The 16603-nt window shown below is 35.5% G+C and overlaps 1 long non-coding RNA gene across 2 annotated transcripts; it reads left to right on the forward strand.

Moving 5' to 3' along the window:
* The first annotated feature begins 649 nt into the window (after nt 1-649).
* On the forward strand, nt 650-7879 carry LOC132103437 (uncharacterized). 2 transcript variants are annotated; one of them, XR_009423385.1, is made up of 3 exons: nt 650-793; nt 5301-5420; nt 6991-7879. It is a non-coding gene; the product is annotated as an uncharacterized LOC132103437 (long non-coding RNA). The 2 variants fall into 2 exon arrangements; XR_009423386.1 differs by lacking the exon at nt 650-793 and adding an exon at nt 4335-4682.
* Nucleotides 7880-16603: the final 8724 nt, after the last annotated feature.

The raw sequence follows: 16603 nt of genomic DNA on the forward strand, positions 1-16603 counted from the left end.
AAACTGTTTTGAAACATAGTAGCTGGTTTCTAGTTTGACATTTAGCCGACCGACTCTGTATTTACATCTGCAAGATATTTTTACAGCTTTAATTAATACTCATCTGCAATACGTCTATAGGACGTTTTCTATCAGATGTCAAACTGATGTTTAGAAGATGCCTTTAAGATGATTTAGAATCAGATGGTTGTACACAGCAGATGCCTTCAGATGAAGCGATCTTTAACACACCTCTTGCAGATGTAGAGTACGTGTGCTATCTGGGATTGTACACGAATCGGTCAAATCTGGTTTGTGGCCTAAAAATCAACATTAGATCTGTAAAGAGAAACATGGAAAGTTTTAACGCCATAAACACTAAGGCGAAAACATCTTTCGTCAAAGGAATTTGCTGATAAAACAAGGACAAAAACAAATAAATTGCAAAATAAAGCCACGTTTGCACGTAAATGCCAAGTGAGATGCAAAGCAAGCGTTATTGACAATCCAACATAGCGGTTAATTATTGAATGGAAATCAATAAGAACCGGTCAACAATGTTCCAAGTGCGTCTGAAATGTAAACCCAGAACAAACGTGCAGGTTGTGTTCTAAACACAATCGTCAGTCAACTGTCTGGGGGTCTGTACGTCCACATGGGCTTGAACCTCACAGTCATTGGCTTCAACGTGTTCAGCCGAAGCCCCGCCCCCTTTTCAATCTATAGAACGGGCTTCATATATAACGTGGAGGAACATTGTGTGCCTTCAGATTTCTTCAGAGTTCTTTCACCTCACGGAGGCTCGTGTCACCAGGTAAGAAACACAGAGCTCAACACGAGATTAAATGAGTTCCATGACTGTTATGTTTGCGCAAAAACCGCAAAACTGCGTCACCGAAAATTGGGATTTTGGCTGTAAAACGTCTTTTTTTTAATTGATATTAATATTTGGGCTACTGGTTGTAAACATAACCAAATGCACTGCAACCATAAAGCCAGTGAGTGTATTCATTCATGCAGTGCACAAGTAGAAAAAAGTGTCAAATCAAATGTCAGATCGTCCTTGTCTTTGTTTAAACTTAAACCCTTTGGAAAACATTTCTTAAAATTATATGAAAAGGTTAGTTAAACTACTGTTGTAAAGCTCAGGTTGATCATTGTGGATCTTCTTAGTGCCAATTCATTCAGGTATTGTGTAAATAAGTTGTCTACAATTTGAGTAATTAAACTCAAAGTAAAGTAAACTCTTATTGAATGCAGATTTGAATAACTGAAATGCAGGAAAATAAGAAAGTGATCACTCTAATATTAGCCTACATGATGGTTTACTATTCTAAAGCGTCATAATAACAATGCTAGAAATTAAGTTTTGATGGTAAGCCTGCTGTTTTATACTTTTTTCACAATTTTAATTAGATCTTTGTGTATAGACAAAATAAGTAGAGATGCCTTGTGTTAAACATTTTTTGGGGCAGTGTTGTCATTTTGTTTTCTATGAAATCGATTGTACAACATTTAGGAAACCAGATTTTTGCCACACGTTTTGCCTTAAAAGTTGGTCTGAGCATATAGTGGATATAGATATAGTGGTTAAATTTCTTATGCAGAAACTTTACATGACGTCAGCCACTGATCTGATTAGAACAATTATTACGTTTTGAATGCATGCAGGTCAATGGCACATTATTGTGGGACATTGTGTTCTCAAACGGGCCATTTCAATTGACAGCTTCGAGAAGAAATGACTCCCACATATTTAATTCATTATTATTTTCCTGCTCTCTTGTCATTAATGTAGAAGTGTGATTGTTGGCTGTTTGGTGACTATTGTTTACATGTTTATAGAGCTGCAGGAGGCTGAATATTCCCACTCTTCACCAGTGAAGTCTGTTTTGAATGATCTGATCACAAATGGTCAAATATCTTTACACCTCGTGTTTAAATGCATCTCTTTTCGACAACTTGTGATGTCTGGTAGAGGGTTTCTGATTTTAAAAATTTAATTTACAACTTTGGCGTGTTGCTATATGGTTATAAAGTGGAAAATAAGTTCATTTTCTGTGATAAATGTGATGTTTCAAGCTAAATCCTCCGTTATTGTAGTGAGGTTTGTATATTAACTAAAATAAGGATGTGCTTCACATGATCTTGTGTGTTCATATCATGCATATAGAAGATATGCATGTGTGTTTCTGCTTTTATACAAATGTGCATTTACTGGTCATGTTAAACTGTGGATGATTGATAATCTGATAAATATGTGGCTCCAAATCATGAGTATGTTAGAAGATGCAGATTGTTTTGATGTCACAAAGGGCCGCTGCTGCGAGATGCATTGTTAAAGAAAGCATAGAAACTGTGCACATGCCACAAACGTGAGTGGTTAAGATGTAGGCGGAGCTTAAGCTTTGAGGAGTGGGAGTTATGCTTTTGGCTGGGAGTCTGCCCTATTGGGCCATGATGTAGCCTAGTGATGTGCAGCATCACTGATACTCCAGTCTGCTTTGGTGCCAGTGTATGAGAACAGAAGGGAAGCCCTCATACGTGAGGGCGGAGTTAAAGATGGGGGCGGGAATATGGGGATGATGCGGAGGGGGGTTTCCAATGAGGGCCTTTGTTGAAGACTGAAAGAGGGGGATGTGCTAGATTTGCTTTCCAAAATCAGGAATCCAATTGGTTTTTTACAGGAGATTTATGTGGCTTTGTAGTTATGCGTCACTGTTGTAATCATTTATTTTATTTTGTTGAGGATTATCTTTCTGTTCCTTATATGGCACACAACAGAGCTTGATATATATTTTTAAACCCTTTTTACAGATATATCAAAAAAAATTTTACTAATTAAATCACTTATGATTCACTTAGGTGAATCTCAGAAATTCAATCCACATTTTCATATATATATATATATATATGAAAATGTGGATTGAATTTCTGAGATTCACCATATATATATATATGTTTCTGGTATAAATGGTGATTTTCTTAATACTCCCACAATACACATGATTCATGAAAATGTCACAGTGGAAAATATCCCATTGGCCCTAAAATATAATTCTTATTTTTCTCTTTGGTTTTGGGAATGTTCTGGACCGGTTTCATGAGATTCACCCTTGTACTTACAGTAATCAAATTCAAGAGTTAAAAGATCTTGTTCTAGATAAGAGTTGAAAGAGCACTGTTTTACTGCACATTTTTTAGATTCCAATGGTTTATTTTTCTTTTAAAGGTGTTTTTCTGCTTTTTTTTTTTTTTTTTTTTTTTTTTTTTTTTTTTTTTTGTAGGTATGGCTACATTTTTATGGCAAGTGTCAACAAGACCCGCCTCAGGGATTCAGATCATTTTAGTTGAGCCCTTAGAATTCAGATTTAAAATCACTTAAAAAATCAACCAGGGAAAATGTGAAGGATGACTCTGGAAGTTTGATTGTTTTGAAAGGCTAATCGAACATGAAGTGACTTGAAGTAATTGATGTTCCCTGTGGCCGTTAAAACAGTCTTTATGATTCTAGATTTTATGTCTGTCAGATTAATCCCATTCTGATTTTTGTTTTGAATGAGTGAGACATTTAATGTTCTGCAATGCTTTTTAACATTTTTAATCCTATCACTTATTTAAAAATAATAATAATAAACCAGAAGTCATAAGAAAACAAGTTTTTCCTCACTAAAGAGAATAAATATTTCCCTTAATCACACCATGCCCCCCCCCCCCAAAAAAAAGAACCTTACAGAAACTCTCTCTCTCTCTCTCTCTATAGTATTTCCTACTTTCACTGAAATCACAATAGTGCATATTTTCATACTTATTTTTAATCATGAGAAACAAAGGACTCTCAAGTTTTACATGCATTACATGTTTCCATAATTCTGTTTTATTGGCTCTTGCATGTTAGATTTTTTTTTTTTTTTCAAATTAATGCAAGTGGATGTTTACTGAAGACCCCTACCGAATTACAGTCATCCCCATGCAATGAGATGATCTTTTGTTACATCATACTTTGGAAAATCTGCAATGGTGCATTTGGTAATTCAAACCAGTGAAGTGGAATAGACTTACATAACGAAAACACTGTGCACAGCCGTGTGGTCTGAGATGTAGAAGTATAACGGTGGATGAATGCAGTCACTCCATCCTCATTTGGAGGCAGGATAATGGAGAATGAAGTTGACAATATGTTGCATCTGATTTGGACTGTGCGATCTTATAAAATGGAAAATCTCCACATAATCACTGATTTAACACCATTCTTGTTAATCCAGATTTTTGTGGTCAAAGAAGTAAGAAAATATAAAAAATCTGACAAGTTCATAGGGTTTCAAAACCATAATATTGTGGTGGTTGGTCAGGTGGGTGTGTACTTGTGAAAGCCAAAGAGCACATGATGCATTCTGACAGCTGTGCATAGAGAGAGATAGAGAGAGAGCAAGACAATCCGTATAAAAGGGCGGAGCTCCAGAGAAAACTTCCTCTTCAAGCTGCTTCTTCATTTGCTGGCCACTCATGCTGTTCACAGTCTGGCTGGCAGTCAGTCCTCTGCATTTAAAGACCAACTTTGGCTGCTAGAAATGCTGTATTTTCTCCATGATCTTTGAAGGTCCCGCTGGTTTTTCCATTCCAGCTGTTTTTGGACTTTGCCCTTGAGCAACTTTAACGGAGTCACTTTTCCTTTTCCTGAACAAGCGTGCAATTTCAGCAAGGTTGGTAGATGCATCCCAAACATGTGTCTACCATTGCCTTCTCACTCCTTACCAGTTTTCAAGTGGTTAGTGTAGTTTTAGTTCTCTTTATCTACTTATCATGCTTTTAGAGCATAACATTTAAAGTTATTAGTCTAAAACACTGTGTGAATCGTTCGGGGGTCTGATGAGTTGGGCTCATTGTTTTGTGGATCTGTTCTGAGTAATGCAGGCTTTGGATGGTTTCACTGATGTTTCTTATTTTGGGCAGTGTAGGTTCCAGTTTAAACTAGGACAGTATGTATTTTCAGACAACAGAGTACTGTCACACGGTCGTGGTTCCCTGAAACCAAAGTCAGATGGACTTACATTTGTTTAGGATTGTGCCTACGGCTAGAACCGTTCCCTTTCTCTTGCATCAGCCATAGTTGGTTCATGGAAAAACAAACTCTTCTAGTGTTTTCTTTTAACCCTTCTATTGAACCATGCAAAGGTGACTTTCAAGGTTTGAAAGTTTTGTCATTCATCTAATGCACAATTTAAAGTTGGAATGACAGTAAGTCATTCGTTGGTGCACTGATTATGTTCCCAATGCATTCTGGATGGGTGTTTAAATGACTCGTGCTCTCTGTTCTACAGGTTCACTCTTTGGCGTTACACAACCTTCAGGATTAATTTTAAGCTGTGTTGTGCACAAATACCGCAGCGATGATCATCAGACTCGGCAGACTGACACCTGGATACTTCCGTCTACTGCAGGTGTGCATTTGATCAAATCTTTTAACTTGGTTCAGTCTGTGAATGACTTTTTTTGGATTGCTTATTTAAATGGGTCAAATCGGAGGAACAAATTTCCCTCAATCTTTTGAGATAAAAGTGTTTTATTGTATTATGACAGCATATTGTAGCTTTCAGAACACTTCCTTCCGAGTGAAAAAACATCATTTATTTAATGGTTTCAACAATTGTTCTGACATCAGAGACCCAACATGAACTATTCGACATTGAACTACACCCATCCAGCATTCACCATAAATGGCATCAAAATAAAGTATGATATAACTCCTTTAAAATGCATGCATATATGACGCCTACATAATGGCTTTTAATGTTAGTTGTGAACGTGTAAATCTGTCTGTTGGAAAGATCAGACTGGTGCCCAGTGCATTCCTCCTGGTTAAAAGCGACTGAACTCTGAATATACGAACAATGACCGTATAGCGCTGAATGAAGGCTGTTTACACATGGGTTTAGATTCATCCCTCATGAGCTGGATGTGATTCTCATGACTTGGAATATAAAAATCGCATGAAAGCCGCAGTGGGGAAGTTTCTTGATTTATTTGCTTTGACATAAAACATTATCAGTCATCCATCTTGAATTGAAAATGCCAAATATTGGGGTTCATCAACACTACACTGTAAAAAGTTGTAAATGAAGCAATCAATGTAAAGTATGTTTTACAAGAAAATTGTTTTTCAGTCCTCAAAATATCTCATTTCATTAATTGCATTAGTTGCCATTTCTTTATAATTGTGAAATTTACTTGTAGTTTTTGAGTGAAGTCAATTATTTTCACTGTATTAAAATAATAATAATTTTCATAGCGTCACTACTGTTCCATATACTGCATCTTTAATCCGTATATAGCTGCTTTTTCCATCAAGTATCTACATTCATTGTTGTATACCTTATGTCTTTTATTAAATCACAACCAAGAACATTGCAAATCATTCCTGCAGTTTCAACAAATCCTCCTCAATGTAAGCCAGTTAAATAACCTTTGCTTACTTTCCAATTCAACAATGATATACACCGAAATCTGAATCTTTAAGTTTGCACTGCATAAAAATGAATTCATTCCTTTAAACCATTTCAAAAACAAACATTGTGCATTCTTACTTGTAAGCCCTGCCTAATGATTGCATACTTTAATCTTTTTTTAATCTTAAGCATTTTACTATTCTTAGACCTGTCTAAACCTACTTGCATTAATTGGAGAGTGATTTGTTAAAACGTTTTAATGTCACCTTCTCGAGATTGTTTTAAGCCTGTGTTGCGTCATTTGTTTGACTGTTTTATCCACTTTATCATGACAAATGCTGTCATAATATTGATCAGATTTCTTATTTATCATATTGGCACTGACTCCCTTTTATCTGTTGCGTGCTTTTGATTTCCAACAGTTCTTCTCCAGCTGTCTGAACATGACTTTATTGGCCATAATATTTCATTCAATCCACACAAATGAAGTCTGGAAATCAGGAAGTCAGATGATTGTACATAATTACAAGAGGTTTGTCTTGTTAACTATTATCTTTTTTTGCAGAGGCAGGTAGCAGGTGAGGTTCAGGCCCCAACTCACGACCGCTTGGTCAACCAGATCGCCATGATGCTGGCCATCATGGGCCTCAGCCTGTCCTACTACAGTGCCAAACAGATGATGGAGAAGGTTCACCACGAACCCGCCCCGTGAAGATGTGCAAATGTGCTCTGGATTGACATCATCTGGAGGAGACGAATCCAAACTGAAGATGTTCAGACTCTGTCACAATACCTTTCTATAACCTCCAGGGATCACACACCGCAGGACATCTGCTTAGGGGTTGCTTTAGTTTAGCTCTCAATGGGATCTGGAAGGGTTGACTTGATGCATGCATCAGAGAGTCAGTCAATAGGTTGCTTTAGGCAGAAAACTCAAGCTCCACCAATGCATGAGCAAACCAGGAGCTCATCTCTGAGCCATAATGTCTTTTAAGAGGAAGGACCTCTGTATTTGACATGTACCAAGCAACTATTGAAAGCAGGTCCAATGCACAATGGTGAAATGCTCCGATTTTTCCCAAAAAAGATGCTGTTAAAGAACATTCAAAGCCTTGGGGGGACTTCTAGTGAAGGTGCTGCTATACAATACCACACTTGGTGTCAGACACTTTAGGAAATTTACTACACAAACAAAACTTGATATTTTGATTACAACTTAAGTGAATATCTTCTCGTTTGTCCTGATGAATTTCTCAACTCTTTTATATGTTAATGCCGACTTTGTGTGCAATTGGATGAGTTTGAAGCAGTTTGTTTTAGTGCAACCAATCCATAATGTTGTTTCTAAAGCTTTTTTATAATAATGTGATTTATATGCTGATGCTGTATGTGTACTGTATGTTATATTTTTAAGACCCCACGATCAAATAAAGCTGTGAATATTTTGAACACGATCAAGTAATGGAAAGCAAGTCATGACTCAAAGATTTAGAAGAATGTCGTCTGACTCATTGCTGTTGATGAAATGTCATTCCCGCTGAGTCAAGTTTTACACAAACCATATGACAGGTTTTCCTGTCGGTAGAAGCGTGCTGTTGAACAGGAAGTGGGCACAGCCTCAGGCAACAGCTTCCTCTGATGCACGCGATATTTGTCTACCAGCCTTCTGCAGCTGGCTTTATGTCTGACCCACCTACCAAATTTAATAGACATCAGTTAAACATTTGAGGTGTGTCTGCTCTGTCGCTCCTCTGAAATAAACAATTTAGGCCTGAAACATCCTCATACAAGTATAAGAAGTCACCAAGCTTTATTTAATGTCATTGTGATTTAAACTTTGTTTGAGCACCATTTATATTACATTGTTTTCTCAAAAAGGAATGTTTTTTTTTTTTTATGAGAACATTGCTAAAAAAGTTAAACTTACCCTTGTGTTGTGTTCTGGTCATTTTGACCTGGAGAGTGTTTTATTTTTCCCCGAAAACACTAGAAAATTTTATTGCATTACACTAAAATGTACAGACTTAATTAAAATGTCCCAAAAATATTTTTTTTTTTAAATTAAAAAACCACTGTGATTTCCCCATTACCAGGCAGTTAATGCAGCATTGCTGTCTGTATGTGCTCTCAAGTGTTCACATGGATGCTCTGGGCAGATGTGATGTCCTGTGACAGGCCGAGACCGCATTGCATGACACGTGTTGTTCCACATATCACCTTAAGCTCCTCCCTTCCAGCTCTGATTTCTGGGCAAATTTGCACAAAAATACTGCTGGGACAGTTTCGACATGCCATGAACCACAACACACTTGTCTCATTGGCTGTCCAGTGGTGCCTCATGATGTCATTGCAGTTGCAAGCTGCAAACTAGAGAAACAAAAGGGACGGGATCACGTTGACGACAGATTATTGCACATGGTTGCTTTATAAAAATGATCAAAAATAGAGAAGGGATAAAGAAACTTAATATGAGGCTTTTTGTGTTTGTTTTGATGACGGTTTATGGATAGGAATGTGGAGGAAAAACTTTTGAATATTATAAGACAGATATTGCATATATGAGTGATTTGTATTAAAGAATGACACTTTAAAATATGAAGGACTGAAATGTCCATTCAATGACTACTTTTGTTGTTACGTTAATTTCAATTATATGTCTCATTTCTATTGTTGTTTCATCACACATTTGCCCTAAATAATTGCTTCCTATCTGGATCAGTGGGTTGCAGACCTGAGAGGAAAATATAATGCTGAATATAAGCAGTGCAATGCAACTAATTTAATTGTGCATATTTAGGATAGCAAAATAAATAGTAAAGAAAACTTTCCATATACACTACTGTAAATACTTTTTTTTAATGCAGGAACAATGCATTAAATTGCTCAAGTAAAAAATGTATCAAATAAGTGCTGTTCTTTTGAACTTTCTATTCATCAAAGAATCCTAAAAAAATAAAAGAGTCACGGTTACCAGAAAAATATGAAGCACTAATAATAATCAGATATGTTTCTCGAGCAGCAAATCCGCATATGATTTCTGTAGATCATGTGACACTGAAGATTGATGAAAATTCAGCTTTGATCACAGAAATAAATTACATTTTACAATATATAAAAATAAATATAAAAAAGTTATTTAAACCTGTAATGATATTGCACCATTCTCATGCATGCAATCAGTATTTCTACAGCTCCAGATAGCATTGAATACAGGCTCAATAGCGGTGGGATACATATTGTTGGTGCCGAATTGTGAATATAAAATCTGGGTCTTGAAGCAACACCAGTTGAGAACCAGTGACCCTTAAAACATGGAGATAAACCCACGTGAACGTTTACCTCTGATCTTGTTTTGTAAGCACACACATTACAATACTGTATTTCTGCCTATAAAACTTCACTTGTGCCAAATTTCCCATGGTTTTGATTTGAAAAAAAGTAAAAGACTGAAAGCTTCATTCACAGTGCAGATTCATATAAGCATATGCATACAAGCGTAAGACTACGGAAGGCATATAAAAAAAATAATGCTTTGGGAAATCTGAATTACGAATTAAAAAGAATTATGACATGGCAGGTCATAACTTTATTGATGTTTTATCTTATAATTATGACTATACATTTATTTAGACTTCTCATATTTTTGTTAGTTTCAGCTTTTATCTCATAATTATGACTTAGTATGTCATAAATTTCGAGTTTTATCTCATAATTATGCTTTTTATTCAAAAGTATTCAAAATTATGAAATACCAAATCACAACTGTAAGATTAAAAAAGTCAAAATCATTACATACTAGGATATAAAAAGTCAGAATTATCTTTAAAGTGTTGAATTTTGTCTTAAATTCAACTTTTTATCTCATAATTTTGACTTTTTATGTTACATTTGACCCTTTTAATTTTATCTTCAATTTCTTTAAGAAATTGAATAATTAAGAAATTATGCATCATAATTTTGACTTTTTATTAACAACTTTTTTTCCTGGTTTGGCAATCATAGGCTTTCAGTGTTGATGAGGAAATTAAAAATAATAAAAATTGTAGTCTTGCTTCTCAGATGTTTTTAATGTGATCAGATTCGCCAATCTGGAATCAAACTTCTCAGTAAGAACCTAAACATTTCTCATTCATTTTATAATTATTTTGAATTCTGAGAAATAAACAAGTTCATGCTTAGGTAAATCTGTGAATCACGTGTGAATGAATCAGTGTTGACAGATTTGTCTTTATATCATACTCTCTTTCTTTCTTATGATGAATTAATCCTAGCTCTGGGGAAACAGTCATGGTCAAGCGAGAGCTCGGCTAGTATGCAGTTGTTTTATACAGAGTGTTTTGCCTTGCTGACAGCCTCATAATTACTGCAGCTACCAAACTACTGCACTACTGAAAGACACGTGAAGACAACACCCAGATCAACCCATCAAACACTGACTGACGGGAACGCTGGATCATTTCTGGGAACAGGTGCTGGGAGACATTTGAGTTGTTCAGGTGGAAATATTCAGGCCTGGCATGTTTTTGGCACAAGGGAACGGCCAAATCTCACACAGATTTACAGCAGATGTGTCAGTCACAGACCCTGCTCTGAATAGGATGAGAGGAGGATTTCTGTGTGAGATTCATCATAGTGACAACAGCTGAATGTAGCAAGGGCCGCGTGATTGGCTAAGTCACGTCACATGACTTGAGTTACATGAATCTGTCCTACATTCTGATGTAAACAAACTTCTAATTTTCAAAGTTCTAATTTTCTCTCTCATATGGATTTAAGCATTTAACAAACGATTTTCATCCAGAACTAATTACGGTGCATTCATAAAAAAAATAATAAAAAAAATTCAAATTCGCCACAACTACAAATAATAATAGAACTAAAATGTAAATAGGTATCAATATCAGTAATACTGATTGTACTACTTTTAATAAAATATTTTAATGTTTATTTTGAGAAGTTGCTAACTCCCTGCCAACATAAATAAAAATAAATGATTATAAATGAATATCAATATTAACACTAATATCAACATCAATATTATTCTAAAATTAAAAGTAATGTTTAATTTGCTAAATTCATCCCTGTGGTCGCAAAAAATAATAACATAATGAAAATGAATATCAATATTAACATTAATATCAATAAAATGTCAAAACTTTTATTTAAAATGTTTTAGTGCATCGACTTTTGAGAAGATGCTAAATTCATCCCTGATGCCACAAAAATCGAGAAAAAAATACAAATTAAAAAATTAAGTTAATTCCTGCCACCACACACACAACCCCCCCCCCCCAAATTATAAAAAATATATAAATACAATTAAATTAATAAAAATATCAGTATTAACATTAATATACATTTTATAACTAAATTAAAATTTTACAACCTTTACGAAATTAAACAGAAAAATAAAAAATAAAACGTTTTAGTGTGTTGACTTTGAGAAGTTAAAAAAGTTGTAATCTTTATAGTGCAGCACAGATTTTAAGTCACTTGGTTCAAGCACAAACCTCAGTAAAACACTTTCTTTTGTATTTTCTCCCAGCCGTTGTTTCTGTGTATACAGGAAAATGAACTTTTTTGCATGTTATGTATGTTATGTAATGTGTGTGGTGTCACATTCTTCCTACACAACCCAGTGAAACTCTGTCGCTGTTGTATGTTAGTGCCACATGATATTTCGTTAACTTATTCTGTACACATTTGTCCCAGGGTCCCATTTCAACAGGATACAGCTAAAGTTGTGCCAGATATGTAAGAATGAATATGTGTTTGTGTTTCACTGGACACATAGAGCTGCCAGCTCATCTCACTGGAGGCCTTCGAGTAAGAAGTGAGCTCAAACATGCAGCGAAACCTGCGTCGCAACCAGTTTAAACCAGTTACCAGCAGAGACGGGTGGAGGGAATGCAAACAGAAACACATCTCAAACAGAGAGACACAACACTGGAAGTTCAGAAATGTGTCTTTGGGAAGCTTTAACAGCAATACTGAGTAACAAAATGAGCCGAGCTCATAACTGGTGCTAACAACTGCAAGGTCATAAAATATTCACATCAAACGCATACCTTGAATGTATTGAGGATAAACACATATGACAGTTATCATTCAGCAAGGATGGAGTTATTTCACATGGTAATAATATTTCAGAATTTGACTGTTTTTACTGTATTTTAAATCAAATAAATGCAGACCTGGTGAGCAGAACAGCCAAAATAAAGCATGCGAGGCAAAATAAAATATATGCCATGCAGTGCATTCAGGATTCAGGAAAAAAATAAAAAAATAAAAAAAGTCACTCTCTCCTGTACTATATCATTATATACTCTTTTTTTAAGAGCCATGAATGCTGTATTTTTAAAGTTTCAAATATGCATTCTGTTATTTTTTTAATGCATGCATAGCTCTCATGTAAACACCCCCTGATTTACACATACCATGATTGAGGTAATTTGAAACTAAAACCATTGATGATGGAACTATTCAGAAGATATGGACTCCTGTTTCTGCCACGAATAGACACACCTCATTTTGCTATCCTAACTATGCATAATCATATGCTTTGTTGCATTTAATTATTTGTATTTATTTAGCATAGATTTTTACACACAGACATTTTTGTCAGTGGACATCTCTATAATTTACTGTGAAAAAAAAACATAAATAGCTTTGTTTTTCACCTATTAGTATTACCTCAGTTTGTGAAAAAGCTACTTTGATTTATCATGTGTCTTTCTCTTTATCTCCCGTGTTTTTGAGGTGTGAATGAAATATACAGTTTTTTACTGTAAATTTAAGGTCAGTCTGTAAAACTTTAATTGTTGTTACCTTATTTTTCATGTTAAAGTTCTGGCAACTACAGCATTAAAGAGCTGCTGTCAGCTGGAAACTTTTGGTGGGAGGTGAGAAAGCCTGAGGTTAAAGGTCACAGTGCATGTATGCTGGTGTGTGTCATGCTCATGTCTACATATACACACATGGTTGTGACTTACACAACGTACAGTAGAGACCTGCATGCATCATCTGTGTTTGACAACAAACAGCAGAAATCTTTTTTTTTTTCAGCTGCTGATAACAATATTAATGGACAGACATCCTGATGTGAATTCACTGTGACGTTACAGTGATGTCATGATGGGTGGGAAATAAATTTGTGTTCTTCATATAATTATAATTGAGAAAACATCACATTTCAAATGCTTTCAACACACCTTGGTTAAAACAAGTTAAACAACCTAATCTTTACCCATATTAAACAGGCATGCAAACATTTTCAACTCAGCCGTACGCAAATTTGATGGGCTGGAAATAAAACTAAATGGCAAGAAAGTTGCGGTTCTGGTTAAATGTGTAATTTTAATTATACATGATGCCTTAAAGGAATCGTTTACCCCAAAATTAACATTTTAAGAAAATGTACACACCCTAAATCCATTGTAGGTGTAGATGTGTTTGTTTCTTCATCAGATTTGGAGAAATGTAGCATTGCATCACTTGCTCTGCAGTGAATGGGTGCCGTCAGAATGAGAGTCCAAACAGCTGATTAAAACATCACAATAATCCACAGTACTCCAGTCCATCAGTTCACATCTGGAGAAGACAAAAGCTGCAGGTTTGTAAGAAATAAATCCATCAAGGCATTTTAACTTTAAATCATCCACTTCCTCCAGTGAAAAAGTCCATCTCCTGTTGTCTGTCCCATCAAAATGAACCCACATATGTGTTTAGAGCTGTTTTGGCTTGTAAATGGTGCTTGATCTGTGCAGATTTCTCTCTTGAATTCAGATCAGATTACTTGTTTTACTGAAGACAGAAATGTAATGGATTATGTGCTCGAATTTTATCTGGAAGTAACAATTTGTTGTTAAAAACTATATACAGGATTTGTTTCTTATAATCACTCTTCCAGATGTGAACTGATGGACTGGAGTGCTGTGGATTATTGTGATGTTTTTATCAGCTGTTTGGACTCTCATTCTGACGGCACCCATTCACTGCAGAGCATCTATTGGTGAGACACTGATGCAATGACATTTCTCCAAATCTGATGAAGAAACAAACAAGCAAATGTCTTGTGGGTCTTTCTAAAAATGCCTTTAATGTATTTATATATCTAATTAATACTTCTTTTATTTTTTTAAATATGAATTTCAGTACTCCAGTCGTCACTCATACTGTCAGTTGTGTTTGTACAACATAAAATACCAAAGGGACTTTTATGACAGTTCTTCCTCAGGTTAAAGGTCATGCATGGAGAGAGTCACCACAGACCAAACAGTGAGTTTATTTATTTTCAAGCGACTTCTGATCAGACTATATTTGCTGGGAAGTGAACCTATGTGTGTGTGTCTATTATTATTATTTCTTTTGCATGCATTATTGCATGATTATAGGGTTTGTTGTACTCAATGTTTTGCTGCATGCTTTAGTGTTTGAATTTGAGTTCAGCTACAGTGTGTCTATTAACTGCTTTTGTGAAAAATATCAGATTTACCGAAAGCATGTTTTAATTATTACGAACTGTTTGTCTTTAAAATGTTTTAGTGATATTACAATAAGAGGAAGCATGTTGCTTTTGCAGTATCTTTTTTCTTGGTGCACTTCAATCAGGAGTAACACTGGCCATGATTTTAAAGCAGGACTGATGAGTTTTATGGCCGAATCTTGCTCAGATGTGAATACTGCTGCATTTGTAAAGATGCATCAATCAGATTCATTTAATCTCAGGCAGGGTCAGAGTGTTTGAATTCTCATAGGGTCATATTGTTTTTTCAAAATGCTATTTTGAATGGGAACATGCTGTACTGCTGACACACTAATGCACATGTGTGCGTATATATATACATTACACCAGCTCAGTGCTGGGCGCTCAGCCTTACCACAGCGGGACGTATGCGGTGTCAGATAGACATTAGGGATGGATAGAGAGGACGAGCCTTAGAAATAGGTCAGTAGAGCCATGACATATGATATATCACTCAACACATACAGTATAAGCCACGAGAAATGATATTGAGACCATGAAAAAAGTCATCTGTGTTGGGTGATCAACAGACTTAAACACGTGTTGATGAGCATGTGTAACCTTGAGAAAGTGCTCTTGTTCTTCGCAGCATTTCACAAAAAAGTAAGATTGCTTTTGGAAATGGATCTATGCTAATACATCATAGATGCATAGACGACCATTAAGTTGCTTTAGTATATTTTTGATTTGCATGGCAAGAAAGAGAGGTTTAAAATGTTTATTTCTGTTGTCAACATTCCGAAGTCAGCAAGGGTAGGCCTATGCATGATTGGGTGCGACTGGGGCAAGTTGTCACGTATAAAATGCTTGTTACGTTTCAGTTTTGTATGCTGGTCAATAATAGCCTATTATTTAGAATGATCAAAATAATCAATAAATGGGCGCCAGATTACAATTACAATTTATGTTAGTCAAAATAATGGTTTGAACTATAGACATACATAAAAATACATTAAAAATGACTAGAAATTAAATGTTTTAGTTATTTAAAGAATGCAAAACAATTAGTTATTTAAAGAAAATCAATGCATTGATTGGAAAACAAATATAAAACATCTTTCTTGCAAATAAAAAATACGTTTTTTTTTAAACAGTAAATTTATTATAAATGCATAGCGAAGAGTAATGAAACACTTTATGCATATCTGAGTCTAGTGTTTACACATTACACAAGACAAGAGTTCATGTTGTACGATGCATTTAGGGTGTGTAGCCTGTACATTAACACGAGAATATTAGCCGTGCTTTAATAATCAATAACCCTTCATCAATGATCTCTTGACCTGCAGTCACCCATCATCACTGCTGGATGTTAAAGCCCAGATGCAGTCTCAGAATAACAGTTTCTCAATACTAAGAGACACGTACATGAAGACAAAGACTCATTATGTAACACGTGGGTCCTTCACAAGAACACTGTGTTCTGTACATTTTGTTCTACATGTCACGGAGCGAGAAGCGCGGACCACGGCGGACGGACGTGCGCGTTCACGAAGCGCTCTGACGCCATCTGGCGTCACAAACAACATCTGGACACTGAACTTCAAGCCGCACTTTGACGTTTAAACGCCGCGACAAAATTTCCACACAAATTATTTTAAAAGAACGAAAATCAGGCATTTATATTTTTAATGTATGCATTTTTAATTCATTA

This window comes from Carassius carassius, chromosome 24, assembly GCF_963082965.1.
Source record: "Carassius carassius chromosome 24, fCarCar2.1, whole genome shotgun sequence".
In the NCBI taxonomy this organism is placed as follows: domain Eukaryota; kingdom Metazoa; phylum Chordata; class Actinopteri; order Cypriniformes; family Cyprinidae; genus Carassius; species Carassius carassius.